Source organism: Bos taurus, chromosome X (assembly GCF_002263795.3).
Source record: "Bos taurus isolate L1 Dominette 01449 registration number 42190680 breed Hereford chromosome X, ARS-UCD2.0, whole genome shotgun sequence".
NCBI lineage: Eukaryota > Metazoa > Chordata > Mammalia > Artiodactyla > Bovidae > Bos > Bos taurus.
Genome location: NC_037357.1, coordinates 88,961,826 through 88,972,940, shown reverse-complemented (window position 1 = coordinate 88,972,940; position 11,115 = coordinate 88,961,826).

The window sequence follows — 11,115 nt, the reverse complement described above, 5'->3', positions numbered from 1 at the left end:
AAGAGGGTGTTTGCTATGACCAGTATGTTCTCTTGGCAAAACTGAAATCTCCTCAAATTTGATTTCTCTAAGCATACATTTTTCTTGCAGGAAAACTCCTAAACTGACTGTTACAGACCTTCCTGTATCCCCAGATTATCAAGGGAAACATGACTGGCTTTATATCCCCTTTAGAGAAGAATACTGGTGCTAAAGGAAACCTGTAGTTACCATCAAACTCATTGATTTGCTTCTTTAATAAATGATTCTCTTTTTCTATGAAAAAAAAAAGGTGGTTTAGGTGTGGGCTTGGGTTGGAATTAACCCTGGGTGGGGCAGTCACTTCCAGTGTCAGCAAGGCCCCAAGATGGCAAAGCATTGGAATAAAAAAAAAATGCTCAATGCAACTCTGCAGTCACTGTTATAACAATGTCTTCTGTTTTTTTTTTTTTTTTTCTGAGTTTAATGTTCGGGAGTTTTATTAACATTTATATTTACTTATATATTAAAATGGGCTTCCCTAGTGGCTCAGACAGTAAAGAATCTGCCTGCAATGCAGAAGACCTTGGTTCAATCCCTGGGTTGGGAAGATCCCCTGGAGAAGTGCATGGCAATCCACTCCAGTCTTCTTACCTGGAGAATCCCCATGGACACAAGGAGCCTGGCGGGCTACACTCCATGGGGTCACACAGAGCCAGACACAACTGGGTGACTAAGAACAGCATACATTAAAGTGGGCTTTTCAGGTGGCTCAGTAGTAAAGAACCCACCTACCAATACAGGAGACATAAGAGGCATGGGTTTGATCTCTGGATTGGGAAGATCCCCTGGAGGAGGGCATGGCAACCCACTCCACTATTCGTGCCTGGAGAATCCCATGGACAGAGGAGCCTAGTAGGCTACAGTCCATAGGGTTGCAAAGAGTCAGATAAGACTGAAGCAACTTAGCGTGCATGCATACATTAAAATTAAACACAAAAGGAGAGATCAAAACCATGAACAGGTAGAAACAAATATCAGACTACCACGTAATAGTGCTCTCTAAAATCTATGTGTCCTGTCATACCTAATACAGGGCATTTGAAAAGAGTGTGATAAAAATCTGAAATAAACAAATAATACATTTACATTATAGGCATTACTCAATTCTCTAGATTTTGAAATCAGCTTTTTTTATACCAACTTTAAAAAAATATGTTCACAGTACTGGCAAATCTTTCCACAGTGTACTTACCACCACACAATGTTAAACACATATTAACAATGTAGATGTAATTGTAAATTAGAAATACCAAGGGGACACTTCATGCAAAGATGGGAAAACAATAAAGGACAAAACGGTAAGGACCCAACAGAAGCAGAACAGAATAAGAAGCGGTGACATGAATACAAGAAGAACTATACAAAAAAGATCTTAATGACTTGGATAACCATGATGGTTTGGTCACTTACTTAGAGCCAGGTATCCTTGTGTGTGAAGTCAAGTGTGCCTTAGGAAGCATTACTATAAACAAAGCTAGTGAAGGTGATGTAATTCTAGCTGAGCTATTTCAAATTCTAAAAACATGATGCTGTTAAAGTGCTGCACTCAATATGCCAGCAAATTTAGAAAACTCAGCAGTGGCCACAGAACTGGAAAAGGCCAGTTTTCATTCCAATCTCAAAAAAGGCAGTGCCAAAGAATGTTCAAACTACAATACAATTGCACTCATTTCACATGCTAGCAAGCTCAAAATCTTTCAGCTAGGTTTCAGCAGTACAAGAACCAAGAACTTCCAGATATACAAGCTGTATTTTGAAAAATTAGAGAAACCAGAGATCAAATTGCCAACATTCACTGGATCATAAAAAAAGGAAAGGAATTCCAGAAAAACATCTACTTCGGCTTCATTGACTATGCTAAAGCCTTTGATAGTGGTGGTCACAAAAAAAATCATGGAAAATTTTTCAAGAGATGGGAGTACCAGGCCACCTTACCTGTCTCCTGAGCCACCTATATGCAGACAAGAAGCAACAGTTAGAACCAGACATGGAACAACAGACTGGTTCAAAATTGGGAAAGGGGTACATCAAAGCTGTATATTGACACCCTGCTTATTTAACTTATATGCAGAGTACATCATGAGAAACGCTGGGCTGGAAGAAGCACAAGCTAGAATCAAGATTGCCGGGAGAAATATCAACAACCTCAGATATGCATATGATACCACTTTAATGGCAGAAAGTGAAGAGGAACTAAAGAGCCTCTTAATGAAAGTGAAAGAAGAGAGTGAAAAGCTGGCTTAAAACTCAATGTTCAGAAAAGTAAGATCATGGCATCTGGTCCCATAATTTCATGACAAATAGATGGGGAAAAGGTGGAAACAGTGACAGATTTTATTTTTTTGGGCTCCAAAGTCACAGCAGATGGTGATTGCAGCCATAAAATTTAAAGACGCTTGCTCCTTGGAAGAAAAGCCCTAACAAACATAGACAGCATATTAAAAGGCAGAGATATCACTTTGCCAACAAAGGTCTGTATAGTCAAAGCTATGGTTTTTGCAGTAGTCATATATGGATGTGAAAGTTGGACCATAAAGAAGGCTGAGCACAAAAGAACTGATGCTTTTGAATGTGGTACTGGAGAAAACTCTTGAGAGTCCCTTGGACAGCAAGATCAAATCAGTCAATCCGAAGGAAATTAATCCTATCTATTCATTGGAAGGACTGATATTGAAGCTGAAGTTCCAGTACTTGGCTGCCTGATGCGAAGTGTTGACTCACTGGAAAAGAAGCTGATGCTGGGAAAGTCTGAGGGCAAGCAAGAAGGCAAAAGGAGAAGAGGATCAGATGGTTGGATAGCATCACTGACTCAGTGGACATTAGTTTAAGCAAGTTCTGGGAGATGATGAAGAATAGGGAAGGCTGGCATGCTGCAGTTCATGGGGTCACAGAGTCAGACACAATTTAGTGACTGAGCAATAACAACAATTGTAAACACAGAGAGGCATATAATTACATATCACAGATTTAAGAGCTAATTCTTTTCTTTTCTTACTCTGCATCTTAGCAACATAATTATTTTTTGACTGCACACAAACACCCTAAAATTGAATGTCATCTGTTTTAATTCACAGCCACCACTACATTTCCTGGGAGTCTGCTGCTGCTGCTGCAGCTAAGTCACTTCAGTCGTGTCTGACTCTGTTCAACCCCATAGATGGCAGCCCACCAGGCTCCCCTGTCCCTGGGATTCTCCAGGCAAGAGTACTGGAGTGGGTTGCCATTGCCTTCTCCGTCCTGGGAGTCTACTGGTCCTATAATATAGAACTAGGACCGATTGCATAATTTGTTGGGCCTAGTACAAAATGAAGATGCTGGGTACCTTGTATAAAAAAATCAGTAAGAATTTTAAGATGGTGGCTTAGTGTTAGTTGCTCAGTTGTGTCTGACTCTTTATGACCCCATGGACTATAGCCTGCCAGGCTCCTCTGTCCATGGCATTCTCCAGGCAAGAATACTGGAGTGGGTTGCCATTTCCTCCTCCATGGGATCTTCCCGACCTAGGGATCAGTCCCATGTCTCCTGCATTACAGGCAGATTCTTTACCATCTGAACCACCAGGGAACCCCAAGACAGTGGCAGCTCATCATTAACCTAATCAGGGGCCAGAGCAACTGCACAGGTCACATATCACAAAACCAGCCCTGTACAGCATAGTAGTCAATCAGCAGGCAACTTCCAGAGAAAAGAATACAGGAGGTCTTTCCAGTATTTCCTGGTTCCTGACCACAATGGACTCCTGGGGTAAAAGCTCTGCTCAGCTGTAAATGATGCAGGACTCTGAGAGAGGCCTTTTCCCTCCCCTTTCCCAGACTATGGCTGTTTCTGGGGATTGGACACTACTTGGATGCAGGGACACAAGGGGAAGACTACATCTTTCCATTATACTAGAGGGTGCAGAAATTTCCAAGAATAGCTCAGTAATGTCACTTTCTAAATACCTTGCTCCTGATTCTAGGTAGATTAATCTTCCCTGTATAATAAATTATAATCTCTTGCTATGATCATTTTTACATGTGCCTTTGAGTTAATGTTGGCTGAGCTGGAATTTTTCACTTTTCATTTGAAGTTTGAGTGAATAGAGTGATTTTATACAATACAAAAACAATACTGTTCTTCCTATTAAACAGCAGCATATTAATGAGTCCAAACTATTGCTTTACACTTGGCAGAATGGTAGTACTCTATGTAGGGATATATCTTGCAGTTTATTTCAAAAAGAGAGTTAATTACTTTGCAAATAACAATGACAGTGTTCACAACTCAACGTGTGTTTCATTCCTATTATCTCTTATTAATCAGTAACCTCTGTTCCTGAATTTCAACTTCTGTAAGACTGAGCTCAGTATGAATACATATTTCCCAAGATTGTTTTGTGTATTAAAAGTTAGTATATGTAAAAATATTGAAATAGGACTTATCTTCCCGACCAAGGAATTGAACCAGGGTCTCCTGCTTTGCATGTGGATTCTTTACCAACTGAGCTATCAGGGAAGCCCATAACTCATATAAAGACACAATGATTGTTATCTGTTATATCTACATGTCATGTAATGTGTAAAGGTAACTTTCAGCCAATAATGTTAATCCCAGGTGTATTCTACTCATCCATTAAAATGAACTTAGGCAAAATTCCTGGAATACTCTTCTCCTAAGTACTTACATAACTACTTTAGGGTCAAATGTTAAATTCCTAGTGTTTGTACTTTGGATGCTAAACACTTTGCTTTTTATATTTTCATGCAGTGGCTTCTGGTGTTGACAAAAGTGTCACTCAATATTATGCATAAACATAAACATACTTACTGTAAAGTAAGTACAGTAATGAGTCCCCTTTGTGTATTACAGCCTTGTCATGGTGAAGGGGCTTGTGAAACTCAATAAAGCTATGAGCCATGCCACCTGTTCAGGGTCACCCAAGACAGATGAGTCACAGTGAAGTGCTCTGACAAAATGTGGTCCATTGGTGGAGGAAATGGCAAACCACTCTAGTATTCCTATCTTGAGAACTCTATGAACAGTATCAAAAGGCAAAAACCTATGACATTGGAAGATCAACCCCCAGATTAGAAGGTGTCCAATATGCTACTGGGGAAGAGAAGAGGGCAATTACTAATAGCTCAAGAAAGAATGAAGTGGCTAGACCAAAGTGGAAATGATGCTCAGTCGTGGATGTGTCTGGTGGTGAAAGTAAAATCTGATGCTGTTAAGAACAATATTGTATAGGAACCTGGAATGTTAGGTACATGAATCAAGGTAAATTGGACCTGGTCAAGTAGGAGATGGGAAGATTGAACATTGACATTTTAGGAATCAGTGAACTAAAATGAATGGGAATGGGTGAATTTAATTCACATGACCATTATATTTACTACTGTGGGCAAGAATCCCTTAGAAGAAATGCAGTAGCCCTCACAGTCAACAAAACAGTCTGAAATGCAGTACTTGCATGCAATTTCAAAAATGACAGAAATGATCTTGATTCCTTTCCAAGGCAAACCATTCAACATCACAATAATCCAAGTAAGTCTAGGCCCTGACTACTGATACCGAAGAAGCTAAAGTTGACTGTTTCTATGAAAACCAATAAGACCTTCTAGAACTAACACCAGAAAAAGATGTCCTTTTCATCACAGGGGATTGGAATGGAAAAATAGAAAGTCAAGAGATACCCAGAATAACAGGTAAGTTTGGCCTTGGAGTAAAAATGGCTTTGGAGTACAAAGGAAGCAGGGCCAAGGCAAACAAAGTTTTGTCAAGAGAACACCCTTGTTCTCAAACAAAGCAAACACCCCTTTCCAACAACACAAGAGACATTTCTACATATGGACATCACCAGATGGTCAATACTGAATGATTATGTTCATTATGTTATTTGCAGCCAAAGATGGAGAAGCTCTATACAGTCAGCAAAAACAAGACTGGGTGCTGACTGTGGCACAGATTATGAGCTTCTTATTGCAAAATTCAGAATTAAATTTAAGAAAGTAGGAAGAACCACTAGGTCATTCAGGTATGACCTAAGTTAAATCCTTTGTGATTATACAATGGAGGTGTCAAATAGATTCAAGGGATTAGATCAGGTAGACAGAGTGCCTGAAGAGCTATGGACAGGGGTTCATACCATTGTACAGGAGGCAGTTTCCAAAACCATCCCAAAGAAAAAGAAATGCAAGAAGGCAACGTGGTTGTCTGAGGAAGCCTTACAAATAGCTGAGCAAAGGAAGAGAACTGAAAGGCAAGGGAGACAAGGAAAGATATACCCAACTGAATGCAGAGTTCCAGAGAATCACAAGGAGAGGGAAGAAGGTCTTCCTAAATAAGCAGTGCAAAGAAATATAGGAGAACAATGGAATGGGAAAGACTAGAGATCTCTTCAAGAAAATTGGAGATATCAAGGGAACATTGCATGTAAAGATAGGCATGATAAAGGCCAGAAATAGTAAGGGCCTATCAGAAGCAGATTAAGAAGAGGTGGGAAGAATACACAGAAGAAGCATACAAAATAGGTCTTAATGACCTGGATAACCATGATGGTGTGGTCACTCACCTGGACATCCTGGAGTGTGAAGTCAATTGGGCCTTAGGAAGCATTACTAGGAACAAAGCTGGTGGAGGTAACAGAATTCTAGCTGAGCTATTTAAAACCCTAGAAGCTGATGCTATTAAAGTGATGCACTCAATAATTGCAAACTTGGAAAACTCAGCAATTACCACAGGACTGGAAAAGGTCAGTTTTCACTCCAGTCCCAAAGGGCAATTCCAAATGAAAGTTCAACGTGCATACATGCATGCGTGTTCAGTCGTGTCCAACTCTTTGCAATCTCATAGACTATAGCCTGCTAGGCTCCTCTGTCCATGTAATTTTCCCAGCAAGAATACTGGAGTGGGTTTCCCTTTACTACTCCAGCAACCTACCCTAAAACTGTGCTCATTTCACATGCTAGCATGGTCTGGATCCTTAAAGCTAGGCCTCAGCAGATACATGAACAGAGAAATTCCAGATATACAAGCTGGGTTAGAAAAGGAAGAGGAACCAGACATCAAATTGCCAACATCATTGCATCCTAGATAAAGCAAGGATGAGTTCCAGGAAGACATCAACTTGTGCGTCATTGATGCCTTTAACTCTGTGGATCACAACAAACTGTGGAAAATTCTTAAAGAGATGGAATACCAGACCACCTTACCGGCCTCCTGAAAAACTTGTATGTGAGTCAAGAAGCAACAGTTAGAACCAGACATGGAGCAGCTGACTGGTTCAAAATTGGGAAAGGAATATGACAAGGCTGTACATGGTCACCTTGCTTATGCAGAGTGTAACACAGAAATGCTGGGCTGGATGAATCAAAAGCTGGAATCAAGATTGTTGGGAGCAATATCAACAACCTCAGATATGCAGATGATACGACCTTAATGGCAGAAAGTGAAGAGGAATTAAAGAGCCTCTTGATGAGGATAAAAGAGGAAAGTGAAAAAGCTGGCTTGAAACTCAGCATTAAAAATACTGAGATTGTGGCATCCAGTTCCATCACTTCATGACAAATAGAAGGGGAAAAAGTGGAAACAGTGACAGATTTTATTGTCTTGGGCTTGAAAATCACTGTGCATGCTGACTGCAGGCACAAGATTAAAAGATGCTTGCTCCTTGGCAGAAAAGCTATGACAAACCTAGATAGAATATTAAAAAGAGACATCACTTTGCTGACAAAGATCTTTATAGTCGAATCTATGATGTTCTTCAGTAGTCATGTACAGATGTGAGAATTGGACCATAAAGAAGGCTGAGCGCTGAAGAATTGATGCTTTCAAATTGTGCTGGAGAAGACTGATAGTGCCTTGGACTGCAAGGTGTTCAAACTAGTCAATCCTAAAGGAAATCAACCCTGACTATTCATTGGAAGGACTGTTAGAGAAGCTGTAATACTTTGACCACCTGATACAAAGAGCTGACTCACTGGAGAAGACCCTTATGCTGGGAAAGATTGAAGGCAAAAGGAGAAGAGGGCAGCAGAGTGTGTGATGGTTTGATAGGATCACCGACTCAATGGACATGAATTTGAACAAATTCCGGGAAATAGTGGAAACAGGGGGGCCTGGCTTGCGGCAAGGAGTTGGATACCACTTACTGTTGACTGAACAGCAACAACAATAATTAGTTGCCCTGTCCATTTTTGAAATATCTAATTTGATTTTAAAGTATCATTGCTTGAGAAAGATCTGTTAAATGTTAAGAGTCTATCTGCTGGAGTCAGAAATATCTGGGTATATGATTATAATCCTAATTAGAATAAGAGCCATCTTTACTGGGCACTTACTATGTGCCAGATGCCTTTGGAAGCACTTAATGCACAGCATCCATTTTAATACTTATAACAATCTAGGAGCCATGCACTTTTATCGTGCTTCATTAACAAATGAGGAGATTTAGGATCCCAGGTTCATTAACCTGTGAAGGAACATACAGTGAGTCAATAGGAAAATCAGAATTTAAACTAGGAATTCTAACTCTAGACAATGACAACAACGTATGCTCAGTCATATCCCAGTCTTTGCAACCCCACGGACTGTAGCCTGCCAGGCTCCTCTGTCCATAGGATTTCCCAAGCAAGAATACTGGAGTTGGTTGCCCTTTCCTACTTCAGGGGATCTTCCCGATCCAGGGATTCAACCCGTGTCTTTTGCATCTCTTGCATTGGCAGGTGGATTCTTTACCACTAGTGCCACCTCTAACTCTAGAGCCAAGTCCAACTAGCAATGATATCTCAAGAGTCACAAAATTTCTCTGAGCCTCAATTTCCACATTGGTAAAATGGTACTAAATATAAGCCCTCTGACCTGAAGTTGTGACACTTGCTGCATTAAAACTATGTATTTTACATTCTAGTTTTTGGTCATCTGTAGAATTACTGAAGAATAAGTATGTTGGAAGAGGTCAAGAGGACATAACCAGCAGTTGACTCTCAAGCTGGACCTGAGCAACTAGGGGCTCCTCAATCCCTCTACAGTCTTTGGAAGGTACTTTCAGTCTACCATTTCCAAAGCTGGTGCCGTTTTCAAGGACAGAGCCTGAGATAGCAATGTGATATTGAGACCATCTGATTGGTATGCATGACTGAACCCCAGTAAGGCCACTATGTAAACTTTCAAGATTCTGGCAGGCAGATATGGAGATCTACCGTCTTGCAGCTGTCCAAGAGAAGCCTGAAGTGTAAGTTCCTTGTGGGGAATTATGTGGCAGTCCAGTGGTTAGGACTCTGTGCGTTCACTGCTGAGGGCCTGGGTCCAATCCCTGGTTGAGAAACTAAGATCCCACAGGCCAAGTGGCATGACCAAATAAAAAAAATAAAGACTTAAATGTGAAAGGCCAATATTTTTTTTAAAGTAAGTTCTTGAGACTTCCCTGGTGGTCCAATGGTTAGGGTTCCTCTTTCATGGCTGAGGACCCAGGTTCAGTCCCTAGTCAGGGAACTAAGATCCCACAAGCCACATCATATGGCCAAAAGAAATAAATATTTTTAAAATGTAAGTTCTTTGCTTATTAAAACTGACATCTACCAATCTGGAGTAGTCTGCCTCTTTCTTCCATCTTTCCTTGCCCTTCATGTACAGGATCCAGTTTGTGAACCAACAAAGTAATATGATAAAGTAAAAACTTTTAAAATGTGTTCTCGAAAATAACTTCTTTAGTTCTAAAGATTTTTAGTAGCATGCCCAACAGGTTTTTGTTCCAATTCTTGAATTTAATTATTTTTTCTATTTTAGTACAGATGATGCATCCCACTGTGATCCTTCAGAGACACCAAAGGCTTGACTGGGTGACACATTTTTGAAGGAGTCAGGACACTTGGTGGTACAGATTCTGGGAAAATGGTGGTAACAGTGGCTATATAGCTTTTTGCTCTCTCTACACACTCACATAAAAACAGAGCAACAAGAGCAAAAGCAAAATGCATGAATAATATTTTCAATACATGTAGGTTATAAGATACCCTCTCAGCCCCCCAAAATTCAAGCAGATGAGGACAAACCACTAAAAGTTGCATTACTTACATGTTATCAGTGTCTGTGCGTAAAGAAAAAGAAGTATCAGCACAGCATTTTACCGACTTGATAATAAGAGACTGCAACCAACCAACTCACTGGAAAGAGAAGCTGAAACTGCCAAGATTTATGCCCTTTTCAATACCAGGTAAGTGCAAGGAGCCCAGCTCAAAAGACACCAAAGGTGCTGGAAGCATCATAGCCCTTGTAAAGTCCCCAAGCTGACATGTCAGGGCTCCCTTCTAGGATGGGAGCCCATAATATGAGAAACTGCTGGAGTTGGAATCATGATTCAGTAGGAAATGTATAAGAAAATGAGAAGGTCTAAAACTGTACTGTACACACATGTCCACACTTGTGGCTACTGAGTCCTTGAAATGTGGCTAGTCAGAATTAAGATATGCTGCAGGTGGCTAGTCAGAATTAAGATATGCTGCAGGTGTAAATTACACACCAGAGTTTGAAAACTTCATAGGAAAACATTTTAAATATCTCATTAATTATAATATTAAGTGAAGTAAGAAAAAGACAAATACCATATGGTATCACTTATATGTGGAACTTAAAATATGACACAAATGAATTTATTTATGAAACAGACCCACAGACACAGAAAACTTATGGTTACCAAAGGGGAAAGGGGTTAGGGAAGGGATAAATTGGGAGTTTAGGATTAGTGGATACAAACTACTATGTATAAAATAGACAAGGCCCTACTGTATAGGACAGGGAACCATATTCAATATCCTATAATAAACCATAATGGAAAAGAATATGAAAAAGAATATGTATATATATATATATACACACATGGCTGAGTCACTGCTATACACTAGAAACACATCATTGTAGATGAATTATACTTCAATAAAAACATTTTTTTATCTAAAAAATATTTCATAAATAATTTTATATTGATTACATGTTGAAATAATATTTTAGATAGATGAAATTAAATAAATTATTGTCATGTGTTTCTTTAGGCATTTTTAAATGTGGCTACTAGACAATGTTATTACATGTGTGGCTAGAATTATATTTCTACTGAAC